This window comes from Macaca thibetana, chromosome 15 (genome assembly GCF_024542745.1).
Source record: "Macaca thibetana thibetana isolate TM-01 chromosome 15, ASM2454274v1, whole genome shotgun sequence".
In the NCBI taxonomy this organism is placed as follows: Eukaryota; Metazoa; Chordata; class Mammalia; order Primates; family Cercopithecidae; genus Macaca; species Macaca thibetana.
This window is the reverse complement of record NC_065592.1, coordinates 73,364,196-73,386,237: the sequence shown is the minus strand read 5'-3', so window position 1 is coordinate 73,386,237 and position 22,042 is coordinate 73,364,196. Positions and strand designations below refer to the sequence as shown.

The 22,042-nt window shown below is 37.7% G+C and overlaps 1 long non-coding RNA gene across 1 annotated transcript in view; it reads left to right on the top strand.

Annotated features, from left to right (window-relative positions):
* The window catches only part of LOC126937590 (uncharacterized), a 51,136-nt gene extending 29,737 nt beyond the window's left edge, over positions 1–21,399 (top strand). Inside the window, exons 3-4 of the long non-coding RNA XR_007719784.1 lie at positions 18,975–19,333; positions 21,321–21,399. This is a non-coding gene — a long non-coding RNA (uncharacterized LOC126937590). The remainder of the gene's footprint in view (positions 1–18,974; positions 19,334–21,320) is intronic.
* Positions 21,400–22,042: the final 643 nt, after the last annotated feature.

The window sequence follows — 22,042 nt, the reverse complement described above, 5'->3', positions numbered from 1 at the left end:
CTGAAGTCAGACGCTCTGCCTTCACTGCCCCAGCCGTGTGGCTTAGGCAGGCATTCCCACATCACTGCCTTGAAGCTGACACAACATTATTCTTTACAAAAGGATTTGCAGTTTCAATGGCTAAAAAATTGCTCTTAATTGTTTTAAATTTATGTCTCTTTGATTAGTGAGTTTGAACTCCACTTTACCTGCTATTAGCATTTTACCAATTCATTCTTCTGAAATCAGCTTTCCAGAATTGGAATGTTAATTTATTTGAATGGATATGTATCCATGTGGCTCTGCTGAAAAAAGAAGGTTATTGATCATGGTGGAGAAAGCAGATCTGCCTCAAGGAAGTGATGTTTCATTTGCATGATCAAATAAATCACATGCCTACTTATTTGAGATCAAATATCCCAAATTTACCTGCCAAGTGGGATCAAACCCATCTGAAGATATCCAGATGAATAAAGCAGAGAAATACTTATGAGAAAAAAAGCAGAAGTCCAGTGAGCTTCCAGTCGCTAGGAAGTTCATATCAGGATCTTATTAGGGTGAGATTTAGAATAACTGAGCATCATCATCTTTGCAATAGTGATGAGAAAGGCACGGGAGGTGCTGGATACAAAACCTGCCAGACTATCTGGCCACGTTTAATGGGTCATACATGGAAACTATGGAAAACAGCCTATGCTCGGTCCTAAAAGCCACTTGTCAGCAGACAATTTCATTCACAAAATTGACATAACAATTATAATTAACTTTTCAGTGGGAGGAATATATTGAAGAGATGGTGCTCCTTGCCTTCATTCTCTAAAGGAAGCAAGACGATGTTTTTCTAAGGGCTTTGAAAGGCAAGTGTCACTCCTGACAGCTGCCACAAGATATCAAGGAAGAAAACAGACATTAGGCAACTTGTTTATCTTCAGAATCCTGAGGAAGTCACAGGCCTCTGTAGGGATTGGGTATTGGTTGACGTCATGATGTTGTCTGAGAACTACGGTAGAGCAGCTGGGGCCAGGAGGTGTAATAACTCCTGAGCCCAAGCTCTTTTTATTGATACTGCCCTTATGTCGGTGAAACAGAGAAGGTGAATAAAGCAATTTCTAACTCTTCTAAAGTTAAACCAGAAGTTCACCCAGTGTATTTTCCCTGGAGTTGACAAACTACCAACTGTGTCCTGAGAGCAAATACTTTTTTCTTTTTTACATTTTTAAGTGTAAAATGTAAAGGACTATTAGCCTTTTGGTAAGAACAGCTGCTTCATTTTGCCTTTTGGCTGCAAAGCCTAGAATATTTACTCTCTGGTCTTTTACAGAAAAGGCTTGCCTATGCCTGTGTTATGCCATCCCAAGATATCTGTACCTGCGTCAGGCTGCAGGATATTCCTGTGGCTCCCTCAGTTCTCCCCACTGGAGGCTTCTGTTCACCTAGACCACACCTACAGTGGTGCCCTGATGAGAAAGGATCACATTTGGTATGTCTGTATTCCTGAGAGAGAAAAGGCAAGAGGAAAGGAGGGGAATTCACAGCTAAATTTTAGGTGAGACAGAGCAATGGAGGAGGGTAATATAAGGAAGTGTATGAGATGTGAGAAGCAAAACCCTCCCTGACCCAGCTGGCTGGGTAGGAGAGGCTGTGAGCTTAACGGGGGAAAAGATGGTGAATGTTCTTCCAGTTCAACAGGGAGGGCAGAAAGCTGAATGGGGAGCTTTTAAAATAGAAGGTAGATGGTCTTGGAGAGGCCTAAATACCGCTTGACTCTGTTAAGGATACTTGGAGAATATAGATTATACTTAAAAATAGCAAAGCTGTACAGGTCAGGCTTTGGCTCAGGGGAGAGGAAAGAGAAGGGCAATGCCGGAGATCAACAACCTTGGAAACAAATGCTTTCCAGGCAGCTGAAAGGCATGATCAGAGAATAAGAAATGAAGCAGACAACTGCAAAGGGTAGAAACTCCTAAAACAGAACTGGAGGAAAATGGAGATGGGCCAGTGAAACCACAGCATCCAGCAAAAGATCAGGAGAAGGGGGTTGCAGGTGCACATGATGGGGGTTTAACAAAATGCATTCATTTTTATTTTGAAATGTTTCAAACCCTTTCAAATCTCTTTTGAAATTTCAGAAGAGATTCCTATTTCATCTTTCTTTCTGAATATACATATTCACTTCTCTTTTGCCAAAATATCCAAAATAAGTTCACAGACATCACAAGTTACCCCTAAGTACAACCGTGCATACCTGTCAAGAACAGGGGCAGATTATGAGACTACAGCTCATGACTGCACCTGAGAAAAAATTACTATCTCAATTGCATTATTAACAGAGTGGAAATTCAAATTTCCCCAATTGTTCCTAAGTGGCTGGGTTTCCCCACCTCCACTCCCAATCCAGGAATTAATCCAGGCTCATGCATTGCCTTTGGCAGTTATGTCTTCTTAGTCTTCCCTGATTTAGAAGCCCCCCATTTCTTTCCTTTGTTTTGCTTTATTTTAAGGTCAAGTTTATTGAGGTATAATCTACATAATTATAAAAATACTTAAAAGCTTACTCTTTAATGTACAATTCTGTGAGTTTTGACAAACACACACAATTGTGTAAGTACCATCACAGATTAGAAGCCTAGATGTACAACAGTTTCATTTCCTTCCAAAAGTCCTCATGCCTTCCTGCTGTCACCCCCTCCTCTAAACCTGGTCCCTGATAACCAACATTCAATTCTCTGTTCCTATAGTTTTGCCTTTTCCAGAATATCATATAAACGAAATCACACAGCCTCTGGCCTTTTGAGTCTGGCTGATTTCATGTAGCATAATGCATTCGAGATTCATTTATGTTGTTACATGTATTAGTTGTTTGTTCCCTTTTATTGTTGAGTGTTATTTCACTGCATGAATGTACCACAATTTGCTAATCTATTCATTAGTTCAAAGACATATGGTTTGTTTTCAGTCTAAATGATTAAGGCTAAAGCCATGATAAACGTGCAGGGTAAGTTTTTAGGTGAGCGTATGTTTTCATTTCTCTTGGGTAAATACCTAGGAGTAGATTTGATGCATGTTATGGTAAATATATATTTGCATTCATAAGTAACTGCCAAACTGTTTTCCTAAGTGATTGTACCATTTTGCACCCAAACACACAGCCATTTTCTTTGTTCCCTCTGCAGAGCCTCTAAGTAGTCGCTATCTGTGTGAGAGTTGATCTATCAGTTTATTCCATCATGTCAGAAGGGGAGCACTGTCTTATCTTAGTATAATTATGCTATCCTGAAAGCTAGTCCAAAATATTTTAAAATCTCAGAGCTGGAGATTTTTGAAGGGACCTAGTGTAACTTTCCTATTTACTAATGAAGAAATGGAGACCCCTTGATATTAAATTCATTTATCAGTTCATTTAATGAACGTTTTTAAAGCACTTACTATGTGCCATAGTCTGTGCGGGGTACTGGGACAGTAGAGACGACTTGCTCCTTGGCCTCCAGCCCTTAGAAGAGCAGGCTTGGGTATCAGTCTTCCACCTTCTAGCTCATTGCTTTTTCAGCTACTGCTGGGGAGAATGAGAGAGAGTGAAGGGGAGAAGAAGCCCCCACAGCCTAGGCTGTGGGCATGAAAATGACCAAATTTTGGCAGCCTGAACCAGACACTGAACTACAGCAGCCTTAAGTTTTCATAAACTTTTTCTGCTAGCATCCTGGGGAATTGAGCCATGTGTCTAGAAAAGCTTCTCTAGGATCATTGTTGGTAGAGTGAAAGTGTGAGAGATGTCCCTAAACTATACCAAGGTTCATCTTAGGGAGAGCCCATTGAAGATGCCCATTGAAGAATGGCAGGCTTGAGGGTGCTAGAGTTAGTGCAAAGTGAAGCAAAAAAAATTGCCTGGCTACACACGTTTATTTCTTGGGCCTTGCCTAAGGAGTGAGTGCCAGGTTCCCTCTCCTAGGCCTGCGGATAACTTCATGCAGCCATGAGCTGCTGATCTTTCCGAGCACTTACTGCCACATGACTGGCTGTGGCTCCCTGCAGGCAATAAATAAACCCTCCTGCATATGGGAATGGTTGACTTGGTTGCATTTGATTTCTTTCTGTAGGGAGACTTAGGAATTGGCTCTGTGAAAAATGGAGAGAAAGAGAGGCATAGAGACAGGAGAGTTTAAACGTCTTTGTCGGGCCTTTTCAATTATTCATGGAAAATCTATACACTCTGTTATCAGCTCTAAGCAAAGCAACTTTGTTGTTTCTATTGATCATGCAATTTATTATCTTTATTTAAACTCTTCAGGCAATAAATAAATAAAAAGCAGTTTGAGGGAAAGAAGCTTCTCGGGAGAAAGTAATTTTCCAGGAAAGTAGTTTAATCCTTTTTAAATTAGGCTTACCAACTTAAAGATAGTATCTGATTATTCTATTTTATTGCCCTTTTAAAATGATAGTGGTCTAGTTTTCTCTTTTAGCTGAAACCTTTTCAAGTTTCACTTCTTTTCTCACCAAACCCTCCATTGTACTCATACATTAATCTTCAAAGAAAACATAGTAAAATATATTACAACTAGAAATAAGACAGCTTCTACAGTGTTATTTCTCTATCACTTGCTGGTGAATATAATTTACTAAATCTTTTAAAATCTGTCATTGGTAAAATTGGGACACCAATGTTTGCGCTTTCTACACTATGGTCAAATATGAAGATTATACAAGATGACAATGATGATGAAACCACTTTTGTATAGTTATTCACTGTTCATTACATTATTTAACATTTATCTTTTCTCTAGATCTTCTGATACCAAATGCAGCATTCTTTACCAGGCAGCATATGTAGTATGATAAAATTAGAGCATTGAATGAGATAATCTCTAAGTTCCTTTTCTGATTTAAAATTCTCTGATTTTATTACAGCTTTTCATCGAGAGTTGTTTTCAAGCTGGAGACTTCCAATGATTTCTGTTGGGACTCCCCTTGAATCCCGGGTAAAATGGTCACTTCTTGGGCAAGTGAGCATTTCACCACCTTCACAGGTTCTCGGCCTCCCTCTGTAGGTCTGCTCGGCTGCCTCCAGGTCCTCGAGTGCCTGTGTGTGTGTGGCAGACTGCTGTGCTCTTCCTCATGCGCCTCATCATTCTGAGCCTGTGCTCTGTGTTGCATTCGTGCGCCGCACCTGCTGCCGTGTCGACGTTCTTCTTGTTCATTCATCTGTGCCTCCTGGCCTCACTCTCCATGGTTATGCTATGTTGCTGTTTCTGTTCTTACATTTACTCTTTCCTTTGCCCCTACTAGATAAGTTTTCCTAAGTTTTCTTCATCGGTGAGAAATTCTTGATTTCTGAATTGAATCCCTTTTATTTAAAAAAAGACAAAAATATGTCTCTTTTCTAATACCAACATTGGTTTGCTCCCCTAGGGTAATTCACAGGAACTGTAATAGGTTTCTGTATGGGCGTGAGAAAGGCAACAGGCGAAGATCTAGTTTTTTGGGGGGATGCATGTGTAGTTACAATTATGTTCTTTACCCTTGGGAATACAACATGATTCCCCCCCAACAATATAGGCTTGTACTTAATATCCTCCAAAACACTTCTATATTTTTATTGTTATTTTTAATTTTTTTATCTTAAAAAATGTTTGCAACAAAAGCCACATTCAAATAAAGCCTCTGCATTTTTATCTTTATTTTTCAACTACTTTCCTTATTCTAGGGCAATATAGGTGCTTTTTAATTTAAATGTATCTTAAACCAAAATTCTCATGAAGCTTAGTAATAAGGGACAGTGCTAACCACAGGAAGGCATGGCACACTTGCATACAAAGGCAGCATGGTGAGGTTGAAAAATCATGGGTTTTGGAGTTAGGTAGATAGATTTGAAACTTGGCTTTGCAACTTACTAGCTTTGTTAGCTTGGAAAAGTTCTATTTAGCCTCTCTGTGCTTTAATGTCCTTTTCTCTAAAATTGGGTGATAATAATAATAACAATCTCATTGATCCATTGGGATGGCTAAAAAACTTTGCCCGTGAGTAATCGCTACTAACTTAATTCATGGAGGCAGAGAATTAGTTGCCATAGGATCAATTAGAGCTGACTGAGTATATAGTGAACAAAGACAAAAGAAAGGAAAGGAGTGGGAAAATGAAGAACAGAACAAGGCAGTAAAGAAAGTCTTCAGCCTTCCAGAATATAGCCATGATAGAAAGACACTGAGGACAGCCCAGAAAAGACAGATTATGGTCATTTTACACTCGGAGACCTAGGCCAGTTCATTGGAAGGGAACTTTGAAAGAGACAAAAGGGAGGGCCAAGCTGAAAGACTGGATCAAAGTGGAACAGAGGGAGGACAAAAAGAGGAAGAAGAGGGAGAGGACAATGAGAACAAATGAGCAGAGAGGAAAGAGGAGCTGAGACATCCTCTGTGGCTCTTTGGGTCCAGAAGAGGGAGCTGGAGGCAGAAAGTGAGGTATTTGTTGAAATGAAAAAATGGTTTTATAGTTTTTCAGGAAGAGGCTATGCTGAACCCATGAAATATAAATGCATGAGTCTATATTGATGCAACAAGGAATTTGGGGTGAGCTTTAATTTAGCAGAGAAGCAGTTTATTTTCAGAATCTCTCACAAGAAAGATTAACCGTTGAGGGAATACTGTGAAAATGTTACTTGGGCTAATGATCTAAATAACCCATTTATTCTCTTTAAGAATAGGGGGCACATGAAGGAGCTGTGACTTGATTACTATTCTAATGAATGTAGTGCTTGAATTTAGCATTCTTTCTAAGAAGTGTGTAAGAGGACTCTGGTGGTGAACAGATGAGGTTAATCATCTGCCAAATGCCTTTCATTTATGCATAACACAGGGTTTTAACCAGTGCAGGGGACAACCAAAGACACTTCACCCACATGGATTAAGTGATTTTCTGTACATGATATAGCTAGAGCAATTCTTCTGTAAAGTGAACGAGAATGACTGCTTAGGGGCACGGAGGGATAAAGGACTCCAGTTATCACCGTGAATGGACTAAAGTGGGATTGCAAAATACTCCATTGTTGTATGTACATAGGTTCCTGCTTCAGTCACAGAGTGCATAGAGTACAAAATAAAGTCTCTTTAAAACAAAAAGAAGAAAATCAGTGAATCTCATCCACTGGTTTGTGAAAAGCCCGTTCTTCTCTTGTTAAGTACAAGAACTTTTAGGTATTTCTTTTAGGAATTTCTTCTGGAAGGCCCTCTATTGACCTCTCTCGAGAGATGGCTTTGGTCTGGGTCACCCTAGGCCATCAGTCATATTGTAATAATTTGAACCTTAAAAAGAAGGGGTTCTGGTTTCTGCTTCCTCTCTTTGTGTTCCATATAAACTTCAGATGCAGACAGATGTATGGGCATGGGGCCTTGGCTAACTGCACTTATGACTCTTAGCCAAATTAATGAAGGATAATACTAAAGAGGACAAAAACCTCAGGCTATTACATATGGACTTCAAATTCCAGAATGAGTGTGAGATAAGAGAAATGAGGTAGTATTTAAAAAAGAATCTCAAATAAGAGTCAACCAATACTGCCCCAGCCCTTGCCCCCAGTTCTAAATTCTCCTTTTGCACAAGAAAAGGGAGAAAGAAGAGCATGTGAGAGTGGCTTGAAGGACTCTGCCATTCTTCACACATTTGGGCAAAACTGATCATAATAAGGTAAATCAGTTAACGTCAAAATGCATCAAAGAGAAGATACAGCAATTCTTACTAGATTCAATTTTTCAATTTTCATGTAAGAATTAAAGCTAAATATTGACAAAGACAATTTATTTCTTGCAAATAATTGGGGTTGAAGCTTTTGTATGAGGTCAATAATTCATAGTTTACAATATGGCTGAGTTGGAAGGTATATGATCATGGATGTCAATTATGGAGGAGAAAATATTGATTTGGGAGTTTATAGTTCCACAGAAGAAACGTGAAAGAAAAAATATGTAGCAAAAAAAGATTACATTACAAAGGGATTTTTCCACTGTAGTTCATGAAAGATAATAGACTTGGAAATACCAGAAAGTTGCTTGTGTCTTTAAACATTTAGTAAACATATAAGAATGTGTGAAATAATTTGTTTTTAAAATGTACATTAATAATCTGAGTCAGAATTATACAAATTAAAATTAAGAAAATTTACCCTTTGAAAAGAAGGGAAGTGGTGAAATGGAAAGTGAAATATTATATCTTTTACAATTGTGCTAATTACTAAAATTAATTTCTCAGAAGTTGGGAGATCTGGCAGAAATCCATACATATGAACAATTTCTTATTTATATTTATGAATTTCTTATTTGAAATCAAGAATTTCTTGTTTGAAAAGGAAGAAATGAAAACTGAGACATTATGGAGGCTGAAGGAGCAGCCCTGATTCTGTTTTCAGCTATCCACATGATGGGACATTTTATGAAAGTATTCCAAGGAAGCTTTCAAGGTGAGGGGTAGACTCAGCGACTTTAAGGAGTAAAATAGATATTCTGAATGTAGCAGAAATACCAAGAGGACACATAAAGAGGAGACAAACAAACCAAACAAAAACAAAGGTGAAGATAATAGAGTAAGAATAGAGGAAATTCAAGGACAGATGAGAGGAGTCTTCCAGTTTGAACCAGAGAGTTGTGTGAGATAGGTCAGGCAGCCCTCAGGGAGGGCAGGGGCACAGCCAGGGAGGGGTGGAGGAAGGAGGGTAGGACTTACAGATAAGGGTGACTTGGAAAGAGAAATGATTGATCATAGAACTGTGTCGAGATCCTGGGAAGTCAAGGGGGAAGGTGGAGAGAGAAAGGGAGGGATGGGAGCTGTGTGATGTGATAGAGAACAGTGTTCACCACAAGTCAAAGAAGTAGCAATCTGGCGGCAGCAGGTATCACAAGGGATGGAGATAACCTGGAGGGATGGAGATAACCAAGTTATTGAGGTACAGGATACACCAGAGCTGCATTCGCAGAGGGTTTTGAGGATTGCTTGAGCTAATCATTGGCTGCTGCTGCTCATGCTACATGGGAACAGTGCAATATGGCCAATGGAGAAAAAACAAGGAATATAAAAGTTACATTGTTAAAGGGTGGAAGGAGATCAGAATTAGACATTTTTTTACAAAGGTCTCTAAGATGTTAGATTATTTATTTTAATAAGCTATGAGGTGTAAAAGAGATGATACATGTAAAATACTTAGAACAAGGCTGAACACATAATAAGTGCTCAATAAATATTACTGTTATTTGAAACGTCATTATTTCATAAAACTTTATAAGGCTTTTTTTTCTTCGATGTTTTCTCTTTTAAAAATTATTTTACTTTATCTTTATTTTTTAGTAGGGCTGCCTTCATCTTTGCTGTAGACGACACAGACTCTTCCAATAAAATATTTTCTTACCTTTCTCTTTTCTCTCCTCTCATGGCTTCTTATAGATTCAATTTAATTAGATGTTTCCTTTTCCATTGCATATCATAACAGAAGAAAAAGCCCAGGGGAATTGCAAAAAATCTTGTCATTAGTGAGAGTAGACTTCCATCATCATTTATTGAAATTTATTTTTGAAACATGTTTTGCAACAATAACACAACCCTAAGATAAACTGGTAAAGAAGAAGTTTAAGAACATGAACTGTGGTATTAGATAGATTTGGGTCTGAGTCCTCGCTCTTCATTTTACTACGTCTACATTCATGAGGAGTTTGACTTTTATAAGTGTAACATTCTTCTTTACAACAGATATAACAATATAAGTTACCAAGAAAAAGTGGTACATACCTTGTAGGGTTGTTTTCAGAATTAACTGAGACCATCTGATATTGCTTTCACCATCCTCCTTTCCAGTGATGGCCTCTTCTAGTCCGCCCCCACCACAGTCAAAGATTGGACCAATTGCAGTTTCCAGGACATCTGGCTAAAATTAATCAGTCCAAGTGTGAGCACTGGGTGTGGCCCAACCTGGGCCAATCATAGCCTTCCTCCAGGATTTTTTGAATATTAATTGAAAAAGTGTGAGGAGGAGATCCTTTTGTAGTGAGAAAAAAATAAAGCCAACACGTGGAGAAAAAGACAAGACTTTGGGGGAAGAGAGGATCAAACAGAAAGTAAATGTGGTGCGGATCCCTTTTTAACTGTGATGCCTTGGGTTCTACAGAACTCTGATCTGCTCACTTTTGTGATTCTCAACTTAATGAGCTCCACCCTGATGCAATTAAAAGCAATGGCCTTAGATGAAGAAGCACTAGATCAGTTCATATCTTTGTCCCCTGGCTGTATTTTTTACAGAGAAAGTTCCGTGTTTGTTGAGCTGAGGCCTGAGCACTGAATCTTCCCTGTAACTGTGATCTTTACTCCTTCTAAGGTTTAGTTTCAATATCTCTGCTGGGCTACCATTGGCCTGGGGTAGAGAATTTGGTTTCTTGAAATTTGAAAGACTCAAAATTATTGGACTTTTGGGTAACTGAAAGGGCCTTTATTAGCAAAGTTGTATTTTCTTTACTCTCTTATATTGGATATTAAACTTATCTCTTTCTTATAGTACCTCACCAAAAGCTGCAAGAGATTGCCAAAACATGCCAAGATCTGAAAATTTCCCATTAAAAAAAAGAAAACCTTAGTATGTGACAAGGGTTATAAACTAACCCTCTGGAGAGACAGGGATCCTCAAATCCCTCCATCCTTCTCCTCCATCCTCCATCGTTCAATCAGCTGATTCTACATTTAAGAACAGACTGATGTCAACTTCCAAGTTCCAGAAATGAATACAATAGACTTCTAAAGCGGAAGTGATGAAAATCAATTCTGGCTTATTTACACAGAAGAGGGTTGCATTCAAGAGGTATTGGGGAGCTCTAACAATTGTTTTGAGGATTAGAGAGCTGTGCAAGGGAGTCTGGGAAGGTGTGTACAGTTGAGCCTTGAACAACATGTTTTGAACAATGTGAATTTGAACTCCATGGGTCCACTTACACGTGGGTTTTATTCAGCCTCGGCCACCCCCGAGACAGCAATACCAGCCTCTCCTCCTCCACTTCCTTAGCCATCTCAATGTGAAGATGATGAGGATGAAGACCCTTATGGTGATCCACTTCCACCTAATGAACAGTAAATACATTTTCTCTTTCTTATGGTTTTCTTAATAATATTTTCTTTTCTCTAGCGTACTTTATTGTAAGAGTGCTCTCTCTCTCTAATATATATATGATATATACATAATATATATTATATCTAATATTTATTAGATATATTAGATATAAGATATCTTATATATTAGATATATAAATAATATATAATATTATATATCATATATTATGTATATATTATATATATTAGAGAGAGAATACTCTTACAATAAAGTAAGCTAGAGAAAAGAAAAAATATATATTTTATATATACATATATTACACATACCATAAAAATATTTGTTAATAGACTGTTTATGTTACTGGTAAGGCTTCTGGTTAACAGTAAGCTATTAGTAATTACGTTGTGGGGGAGTCAAAAGTTAGATGTGGATTTTTGAGTGTGTACGGGGCAGTCAGTACCCCTAAGCCCGGTTGTCCAAGGTCAACTGTATGTGGTATTTTCAGGCTACAGTGGAGGCAGCTTTTGTGTTCTATTGACTCTCCATAAAAATAAAAGTTTTACCAATATAGGATGTGTTTCAGATGCTTGGTGGCCAAAATATGACAAATATCCAATACACAGGGTGATTGTGCTGATGAGGCACTTTCTGCTTCTTCCTTATGTTCCTGTTTATTCTTGCAACAAATTCCTGTTGTGAAGAATCTGTGTGTGTCTTTTCCTTGTGACCCCAAGAAACCAGACCAGCTGGATTTTACAGACGAGTAAAGCGTATTGGAGGAAAATAGGAGGGTGATATCAGTGAAGCAAGATTCTGGGACTTCTGATTGTTTAAGAAGTTGATTAACAATATCTCTTTAAATATTTCTACTAATGTAAAAAAATCTCAAAATATTTTAATATTCTTTATGATACAACTTTGAAGATGTAGGCAAACTGTATTTGACAACACTTTGTACTGATATGTGAAGAATGCTCCTTAAAAATAAAAGTTTTAAAATAGAAAGTGTTTAAATATAGACAAGTCAGTGTAGGGAACACTATTTATCATTTAGTTTTAAATGTTTAAATAACTGCCTCCATTTCCCTAAATTCAAAGGTAACCATTTCAATGGCTTTCACCGACTAATTTAATTTAGTATTGCATATTGTTATATAAAATATATAAAATACGGCTATTTTAATTTTTTGAAACATACATATGGACTTCCTGCTATATAAGGATGTGGCTTCCTTTTACTTTCCTTTTCTGTCACATTCCTCTGTCATCCTAATACATTGTAATTTTCGAGATTAGGTAGCCATTGCTTATATTATGACCATGTAAATGCTGTCCACATCTGAGATATTTGGTATTCTGTGATTTTTTTAAACTTTCTTGCACAACTTTTCTTTCCTCTGAGGTTAATAATTATCTTTTATTTTCTAAGTTTTTGTTACATTTATCTGTAATTCCTCCTGAACTTTTGGCCATTTGTCTAAATCTCCTTTCAATATATTTAGTTGTATTAGGCATTCTATGAATTCCATCTTTTGGAAGAAATTTCTTCTGAAGTTTTGAACCTGCTCTAATCTGGCATGGATTCCTATCTGAGAGCTGTCTTCAGGACCACACTGTGGATTTCCTTGATCTTTCTCTTATTTGGTCCCAGATTTTGTAATGGCATTTTCTTTCTCTTTTCAACTTATGTTCTCCTTTTGGTAACACATATGCCTCAGTAGTGTTCTGAAAGATGGTGCTTAGATGAAATATTTTTGGAGAACTTATATGACTAAATGTGTCTTTTTACTGTGAGATTAATGGATAGTTTGGCTGGGTATAGAGCCAGAGGTTGGAAATAATTTTTCCTCAGGCTACTGCATGCATTGCTCCACTGTCATCTGGAATCCAGTGTTGCTGTTGACTAGACTGAAGTCAGCAAACTACATCCCTGTGATGCAGGGCAGGCGAGCCTGAAGTGGAGTTTAGCCTATGAGGGTTCTTGGCTTTGCCCAGAAAATAATTCAAGGGCAAGCCAGAGGTAGAAGAAAAACAGCTTTATTGAACAGGCAGTGTTACAGCTCTGGTGGTATTACAGCTCTGTGACTGCTCTTGCAAAGCAGGGCTAACCGGTAGGCAGAGAGTAGCAGCTCAGGGCAGTTTTGCAGTCATATTTATACCTGCTTTAAATTGCATGCAGAATAAGGGGCAGTTTATGCTGAAATTTCTAGGAAAGGGGTAGAAATTTTTGGATCATTGGGTCATTGCTATGGAAAAGGGCAGTGACTCCCAGGTGTTGCCATGGCAATGGTAAATTGACATGGCACGTTGGTGGGCATGTCTGATTGAAAGCTGCTTCTGCGCTGTCTCTGTTTCAGCTAGTCTTGAATCTAGTACACTGTCTGAGCCCCACCTGTAGAGTTGAGTCTCACCTGCTACCTCACCTGTGGCCTATTTTTGTATGGCCTGTGAGATAAAAATGTTTTTTACATTTTTAAGGATGGTAAAAGCCAACCAACCAACCAGCCAACTAACCAACCAACCAACCAAAAAAAAAAAAAAAAAAAAAGTTCCAAAACAAAACAAAAAAGAAAATGCAACAGATTGTATGTGGCCTGCAAACTCTAAAAATATTGCTTTCTATCTGGCCCTTCACAGAAAATGTTGCTGGAGTAGTCCCCCTGGAATAGACTGACACTATTTTGATTTCTGATCTTTGTGTGATTTTTTTGTCTTCCTTTCTGGGAGTTTGTAGGGTCTTCTCTTTGAACCCGATGTTCTAAAATTTTTCAATAACTGTCTGTATATGGTCATGTTTTCATCTGTTTTACTGAACCCTTGCTGGGCTCTTCGAGTCTGGAAACTCAGATCCTTCTGTACTGGGCAATTTCCCTGAACTATTTGATAATTTTCTCTCTCCTTTTTGTCTGCTTTTTTCTGGGACTCTTATTATTTGGATGTCAGACTTTCTGGATTGATACCCTAATTTTCTTATCTCTTTTCTTTCAATTTTCACTTTCCTTTTTAATTGCTAAGTGATCTTGGTTGTTCTTTGAAATTTCTTTTATGGCATCTTGTTCTCTGTTCTTAAATGAATGCATCATCTCTTATCTCTCTGAGCATTATATATATATGTGTATATATATTTTAAGTTTTCTTTTTCTTGTATACATCCTGGTTCCTCCAATTTGCTTTTTTCTGCTTATTAGCTTTGATCCCTATCTTTCGGTTTAGGGCCTTTTGTCAGATGTCTGATGTCCTTGAGTTGCCTGTTCATGTTTTAGAGTGGAACACTGCAGCCTGATGGGAAGCCTCTGAGTACCCAGGTGGGGCCTGGGAGGTCTGAGAGTCCCTACAGAGGTATCTGGCTCTGGGTTATTTTTATTTTTATTTTTTGTGTTGTTTTGTGGGATTGTCAAATTCTCTGGAGAAAATGCTTTCAATGTCTTGTGTTAAGGATAATATACTTATTACTACCATTGTTCTAGGAACCAAGTGGGGGAAGAGGACTGTGGATTTAGCAATGCAACATATAAAAATTCCCTTAGCCCTGTTTTTATAATTAAAAAAAATTTTTTTTTAGAGACAAGATCTTACTATTTCCCAGTCTGGAGTACAGTGGTGCCATCATAGCTCACTGCAGCTTCAAACTCCTGAGCGCAAACAATCCCCCCACATCAGCCTCCTGGGTATCTAGGATTACAGGTGTATACCACCACACCCAGCTAATTTTGTTTTAAAAATTTTCTTGAGATATGGTCTCACTATGTTGCCCAGGCTGGTCTTGAACCCTTTTAGTCCTGTTTTTAATATAATTCCTCTGCCGTGCTTGGTCTCCTAGCTGAGAGACTCTCTGTTTAACGTTCTTTTTATTTTTTATTTTTATTTTTGAGTCAGGGTCTCACTCTGTCATCCAGGCTGGAATGCAGTGGTGCAATCATAGCTCACTGAGCCTTGACCTTCTGGGCTCAAGCAATCCTCCTGCCTCAGCCTCCCCGAATGCTGGGATTACAGGCATGAACCACCATGCCTGGCCTGCTTTACTTTCTCCAGTGAATCAACTCACAGTTTTCAAGTGACGTGAGAAGGGCAGCCGCCAAGCTGCTCTGAGAGAGGTATGAGTCTGAGATTTAACTGCATTTAAATTTTTTAAAAAATTTAATTAATTAGTACTTTTTATCTGCTTCTTCCACAGCATCCTCCTGTTTTCAGCCCATCCTCCTATTTTGGTCAGGCTGTCACCTGTACTTCCAGTGCTTTGTACTGCTAGTGTCTCACCTTTCTTAGGGGGCCCGCAGAGAAAATCAAGCTGTTTTTTGTTTCTCCCTGGTCAGCACAGGATTTTCATTTCTCAGTTCTTCGAAGTCAGAAAATCCCATCTGCTTTCCAGCTTTTAAATTTGTTTCTCTTGTCTCTTTTCCCATTATCTTTCTCTTTTTAGATTTTCTGCCTTAAAATTACACTTATTATCATTTTATTGGGGTTTGGGAGGGAGTGAAAATAAATTTGTGTTCACCATCTGTCATTATGCAGTTTAAACAAATCTTATTTTGTCATATTTCCTTAGGATTTTTATTTCTTAAGAAATAAAACTTTACAAAACCAGGAGAAACTCTTTTTCAACCCCCTTTCAGTCTCATTTCTCTTTCTTTCTCCACCAAGATAACCACTACCTTGAAGTCAGTTTCTATCATTTCCTTCCATAATGGTCTGCCTTTACTTTACATGTATCTATCCATTAAAATGCATAGTTGTTCTGCATGTGTTGAACTTTAGATAAGTGTTGTTATATGTAGTTTTCTCTAACATTAAATGTTTGAGGTCTGTGCGTGGTGATAGACTTAGCTGTAATTCATTTATTTTTACTTCTTAAGGATATTCCCTTGGATAAATATGGTCAAACTGCTCTCCTGTATTTCTACTAATTTATATCCCATACTAGCCATGTATGGAAGCTGCCATTTCTCCATGTCTTCTCTAATCCTGTACTTGGTATTATAATATGTTCTTCAGATCTTAGGTGGTAGCAACATGGGTTGTACTACCTGTGCCCTGAGTGGCACAAAATACAACATTAGAATTCTTTCTTTTCAAAACTCACACAGACTAAAGCCAAAGGTAATATTGAGTCTGAGTGCACCTAAATTCTATTAGATCTGACCTCTCTTTACTTTAATTTCCTAGAATTCTCTTTGATCATGACTACTGCTATTCATGACAATGCTATGCTTTTCCTTAAATGAATAAAGTCTGAGATATGATAATTTTGGGATTTTGGTACATAATGTAGGGGAAGTGTAAAAGTAGGCTTCAGACAGATGGTGATGCTGGTTCTAGGAGTTCTACTCTTTTTCATTATCTCTCAACTTTTAGATTCTGATGCCAAGGTACTCATTAATCAGTGAAAGATGGCTAGGAGACCAGCTTTTAAGAAGAAGCCCACTGTTTGACTTATGCTTCTTGGTGTGCTCACATCTTCAGAGAGACAGCACAATCTGCTGTGTATAACCTTGATTAACACAATTAGCTCACCATTGCAAAAGGGGAAATATCTTCCTTTATAGAGATTTCCCTCCACTTTTCTCATCTTAGGCAGAGCTTTGCTAGCACAATGTAACAGAAAGTTTTGATGTGGCTCAGCTATATTCCAGCCCTTCCCTCGCTAAAGAAATGTAGTGTCAAGGCCTCTGGGCATTTCACTAATTTGTTTTTGCTTTTTCAGCAAATGCTGAAAAATATCTTTCAAGTTTAATATATACTTGAAAACATGCAAGGAAGTGAAGTATATGAAAGTCGAACAACAAAAAAACCTGATAAGAGAATCTCAGTCATAAAGAGGAAAAAATTTTTAAATGTCTTGATTACATCTTGCCTTCAGTATATAATGTTCAGGATTACATTTCCAGCATGATTTAAATGTTCTTTCTTTTTTAAATTTTTCTTTACAACTGAACACATAAGCCTCATTCATTGGCTTATGTTCAGCAGGAATTCAATTTAGACTAATGATTTTCTACTATTGGCATGCTCGATAAGTTCCTTCTTTGACTCAAGTAGATTGTGTATGAAAGCTATGCATTTTATTGCCAGTGTCAGACGTTTAATATTTCTTGTTTACTTTTATTTATAAAATAATAGGTAAAAGTGTAAAAAATGAGTAAGTGGATAAGTAGTACAGTGCACACAAATATAGTGAGGCTGCTAAAATGGAACAATTGGCCGGGAGGTGACTTTGAGCACTCATTTTTCACCTGAGATATGAACATCCAAGTTTGGAAATAGTATTACACAAACACACACATATGTTAGTTGTTTGAAAACTGAATGCATGAATATTGAGGCCATCTGGACTTCTATCTCATTCTTTTATTCTCTTTTGATTTTCTTAAGCCCTGAGTCTTTACCTTTCCAATTATTGGTATAGCACTCCTACGTATTATATTTCCATAATGGAACTTATTCTTGTATCTGCAATTGCAGATGCTGTTTATGTAGAAGTTTACTCAATTATCCTGTGTATGTCATCCCACTAACCTCTTGGAAACGACAGGAAAAACTGATAGGATTCACAAATAAACTTGTGAGATCATCAGAGCATATTGCATCCCAAAGACTCAGGACAGGCTGGTGCTGTGATACTAATTTTCTTTCACTCTTGGCTATACAGTGTTAAGCTTAGAAAGCCTGAAAGATAAAATACCAAGGGTTGTAAAAGCCCAAGTAGCACAAATGGATAGCATTTCAAGTTTCTATAGGCATAATAAGACATCATCCAACAATCTGGAAGTAAAATAAACAAGATGGTTGTCTCAGAGTTAAATATTTAAAACAAGCATGTAGGCTGAGTGTGGTGGCTCACACCTGTAATCCCAGCACTTTGGGAGGCCAAGGTGGGAGGATTGCTTGAGCCCAGGAGTTTGGAGTTTGACTCCAGCCTGGGCTACATAGTGGGATCTCATCTCTACAAAAACAAACAAACAAACAAACAAACAAAAAATTAGCTAGGCATGGTGATGCACAACTGTAATTCCAGTTATTTGGGAGGCTGAGGTGGGAGGATTGCTTGAGCCAGGGAGGTTGAAGCTGCTGTGAGCCATGATCATTTCACTATGCTCCAGCTTGGGTGACAGAGCAGGACCCTGTCTCTCAAACAAACAAACAAAACAAGCATGCAATTAATTTTTTTTTCTATGCAAAAGAGAATATCTCTCTTGTCTATAAAGTCAGACAGAAAAATTACTGAAACTGATAACAGGTCAAAAAAAGTCTACATCAATCAGAAGGGATGTTGATCAGCAAAGAAAGCCTAGGATAGGGAGATCACAGGAGTGACGGTGATTAAAACCATTCTGGAAAAGAAGAGGAAAGGAGTTGAGCACGCGCAAGTGTGAGTATGCACCTGTCCAAGGTCAAGTGTAATAATCCTTTTGTAGAGATAAATACATTATGCAATTTCAGCCTGATGCTATTAAACATTCAACCCATCAAATTTATTCTTCGTATTTTGATTCTATGTTCACCAAGTTACTTTGCAATTACAGCTTGGTTTCCTGGGTAGTTAATGTACCTACAGGAAGCGAACGCCTAGACCAATGGTCTGAGTGTATGGGGCTTCTGACATTTTATCTCACTGTGAATAAATAAATAGGTATTCTGGTTTCAGATATTAGACTTAGAGCTCAATCAGTATGAGTTTAGCTCTGAAAAATGGGTTCTAGAAAACTCACTAAAGTAAAGTAGTATAAAAGTAGCCCACTCTGTGAAGCTCCTTTTGAAGTAGTCAGCTGGCGATGCCATCCTCTGCCCCCCAGCTCCCTCATATCATGTTGTAGCTGAGAAATTGCACCCATTGACCACAACACTTCAACCCTCAAGGCGGATACCACAGCAAAGGAAACTGTCTTTGAGGTATTATTCAAATCTAGCTTTACCTTTTTTTTCCCCACAGGGTCAAGATGTGCTGCACAAATCTAGTCTCATCATCAGAACACCACTGTTCATTTTTCTTCTGTTTTTCATCCTCCCATTTTAATTACTTTGGCTACAGTTTCCATGTTACAGGCCATCTTGGTCCTGCCTCTTTTTCCTACCCTCAAGCAGTTGTTAGTGCAACCTCCAATTTCCGTAGAAGGACCCCTACTCAAAGGGCAAATGTCCACACCAAGGATTTCCAGTGTCCTTGTCCTAGGATTTAGGACTGTGTGTGACTCAAGAAAGTTCCTAATTTCTTTCCTAAGCAAGGTCATGAAGGTCCAAGTACAGAGCAAAGTTCTTCAACTGAGAGACTTCCCTAGTACAAAGAAGAAGGTGAGATGCAGTGAAAACCTCTGGCCAACCCAAGGCAACAGCTGCTCCATTCTAGCCATTCCTCTTGGGGAAAACCCTTCATGTTGAACCAGATCAGTGAGAAAAATTCTTTCTAGACAATGAATATCTGCTGGTTTCTTCCCAACATAATTCTAACATCATTGATGTTTTTACAGATATTTTAATATCCTTGAAAAAAGTTTCAAAGATGATGAAAATAATCCATCAAGCATATCAGAAAACCATATTTTTCAAATAATGAAATAATACAAGTCATGTGTCAAAATATGTCATACATTAAAAGTAGACAGTTTTTACCTTGACTATTTAAAATGGCCAATTTTGGCCCTATGTCTGTCACAGTTATTTATTTATTTTTTTTAAATAGGTAAAGCTACAAAAGCGAAAAGCCCAAACTGAGTGCCCCATCACATGACACATACATGTTGAATCTCAGGTGTTGAATCTCAGGTGCGGTGCTGATTCTGGGGCAAATTGCTGACCATTAGCTTTGGGGACTGTAATCTCACATGCACATTATATTCAGGCACCCCAGTTTTATTGACAAAATCTCAGGAATTTTAGTAGGAAAACAAAAGCTTGTGTGTCTTGATTTACAAGTAATTGAAATAGTAAAAATGCATGAAGTTTGGTTTTACAAATACTACCATTCATTCAAAGGATATGTGCTTAAAGGGATAGTAAAGTCTCCCAAGTTGGGTATCTGGAACTTACCATTACCGCAAGCACCATCCCTCTTCTGGAGGTCACCTAAACATGCAGTGATTTGCTGGTATCCCAAGCTGTTTTTCAGGAATGTGTGAGCTGCTGGGCAGAGAAGGTGGCTCTGAACTCGGAGTTTGGGAGTTCTGGAGATAGGCTTGAGGGACAGAATGCCCAGCTTGTGAGCTGCTCTCCTTTTCTTGAGAACTATATTCCCCTGTCTCATGACATTCACACAGGTGGGTCCCTGGCACTAATGCTTTATACACGGCCCAGCTTCCTCTACTCACTTCCCCTGCAAGGGATGGAGGACATTTGTCTCACGTTAGGCAAATTCAAGTCTCTTTCCTGCTAATGAGAAATTTTGAAACTAGAGAAGTAAACCCTAGAGTACTGGCCAAACCCCACCCTAGGGATGAGAAAGAAAAAAGACTGTCTTCAAGGAAAGACAAGAATTAAGAAGCTATGAAAAAAGAGAAGAGGCAAGAAAATCAGAGAGGGTATTTCTTAAGATTCTCCAATTTTCCAGCTACTGGTTTGTCTCCTTATTAAGAACTGTTTTTACCTTTGGGATTAATGAAACACCTCTGTATATCCTTATAATAAAATACTCCTTTTGGTTTAATGCTTGAATTAGTTACTGGTAACCCAAGAGTCTTAAGTAATAGATAGGAATAAACACAAAAATGACACACCATCAATGTTTTAGTCTTTCTCTGTAAATGTCATTTTAGTCTGGGTGGATGTTTCCAGGTAATTTATCTGGACCTCCAGTTATATATATATGTGTGTGTGTGTGTATATATATATCTATATATATTTATATATAGTGTGTGTATATATATCTATATATAGATATATATCGATATATAGATTTACAGATATATATTTATATATAGATATATATACTTATATATATTTATATATTGTATATTTATATATTATATATCTGTATATATTTATATATTATATATCTATATATATTTATATATATAGTAAGTTGAACTATATATATATATATAGTTCAACTTACAAGTCTTCATGGTGTTAATAAAACTTCACAAGAAAAGCTAAAATCTCCAATAAGAATTTCAAAGAAATAAAACCCCAAATCGAGGAATGAATGTAGTTATAGTGATCATATTTCCTTGAATCTAAAAGAGACTTCTTTTAAAAAATAAGTTTTATTTTCAGGAAATTGGGGGTACATCTTAAAAGCGACATGTTCATTTTAAATACGGTTTCTTTTTTGCTTTGTCTCTAGGAAGCTGTTGATAATACAATGGAGCATTTGAAAAGGTATGACATCTCAGAATCAAGGCAATGGATCCTATTAATGTAACATACTTCATAAACTTCCCTTTTACATGAATATTGTGGGATTTACAGATTCTTAAACTTTAAGAAATGGATGACCTACTTTGAGGATTCCTGTCAAAATGATTGTACTGTGGAATGGTTGGTTTTATTTCCCCAAGATATCTTATTTGACCTGGGCAAAGTTTTCTTATTAAACAGTAAGTAACTTTCTTCTCCCAAAATAAAGGCAATAAAAGTGGAGACACCAAGCTAGGGGGCTGCACCTTTCACAGAGCCATTGCCGTGGCGTGGCACAGAGGGTGGCGGGGGGTGGAGCCGGGTTGGGGAGAGCCGACTTCCTTTCTGAACCTCCTTTGGTGTCTTCTACTTAGTGAGTCCCTGTGTTTTCATTGTTGTCTGGCTCGTGGTAAAACAAAACACACTTCTGACTTTTTCACTCCCATTTTCCTCAAAATTAGAAAAAAATTTTAAAAAACCTCAAAAAATGGTATTTTTAAACATCACCTCCACTAACTGTTGAATACTTTGGCCCTTAAATAGATGCCTCTTACCTTTCATTATATAGAATCACCTCTTAGAAAAGTTTGTAATTTAAATACGTAAAATCACTAGAACGAGTAATAGGAAAATCAATCTTTATTCTTTCAGATTAAATAAACCTGCTTG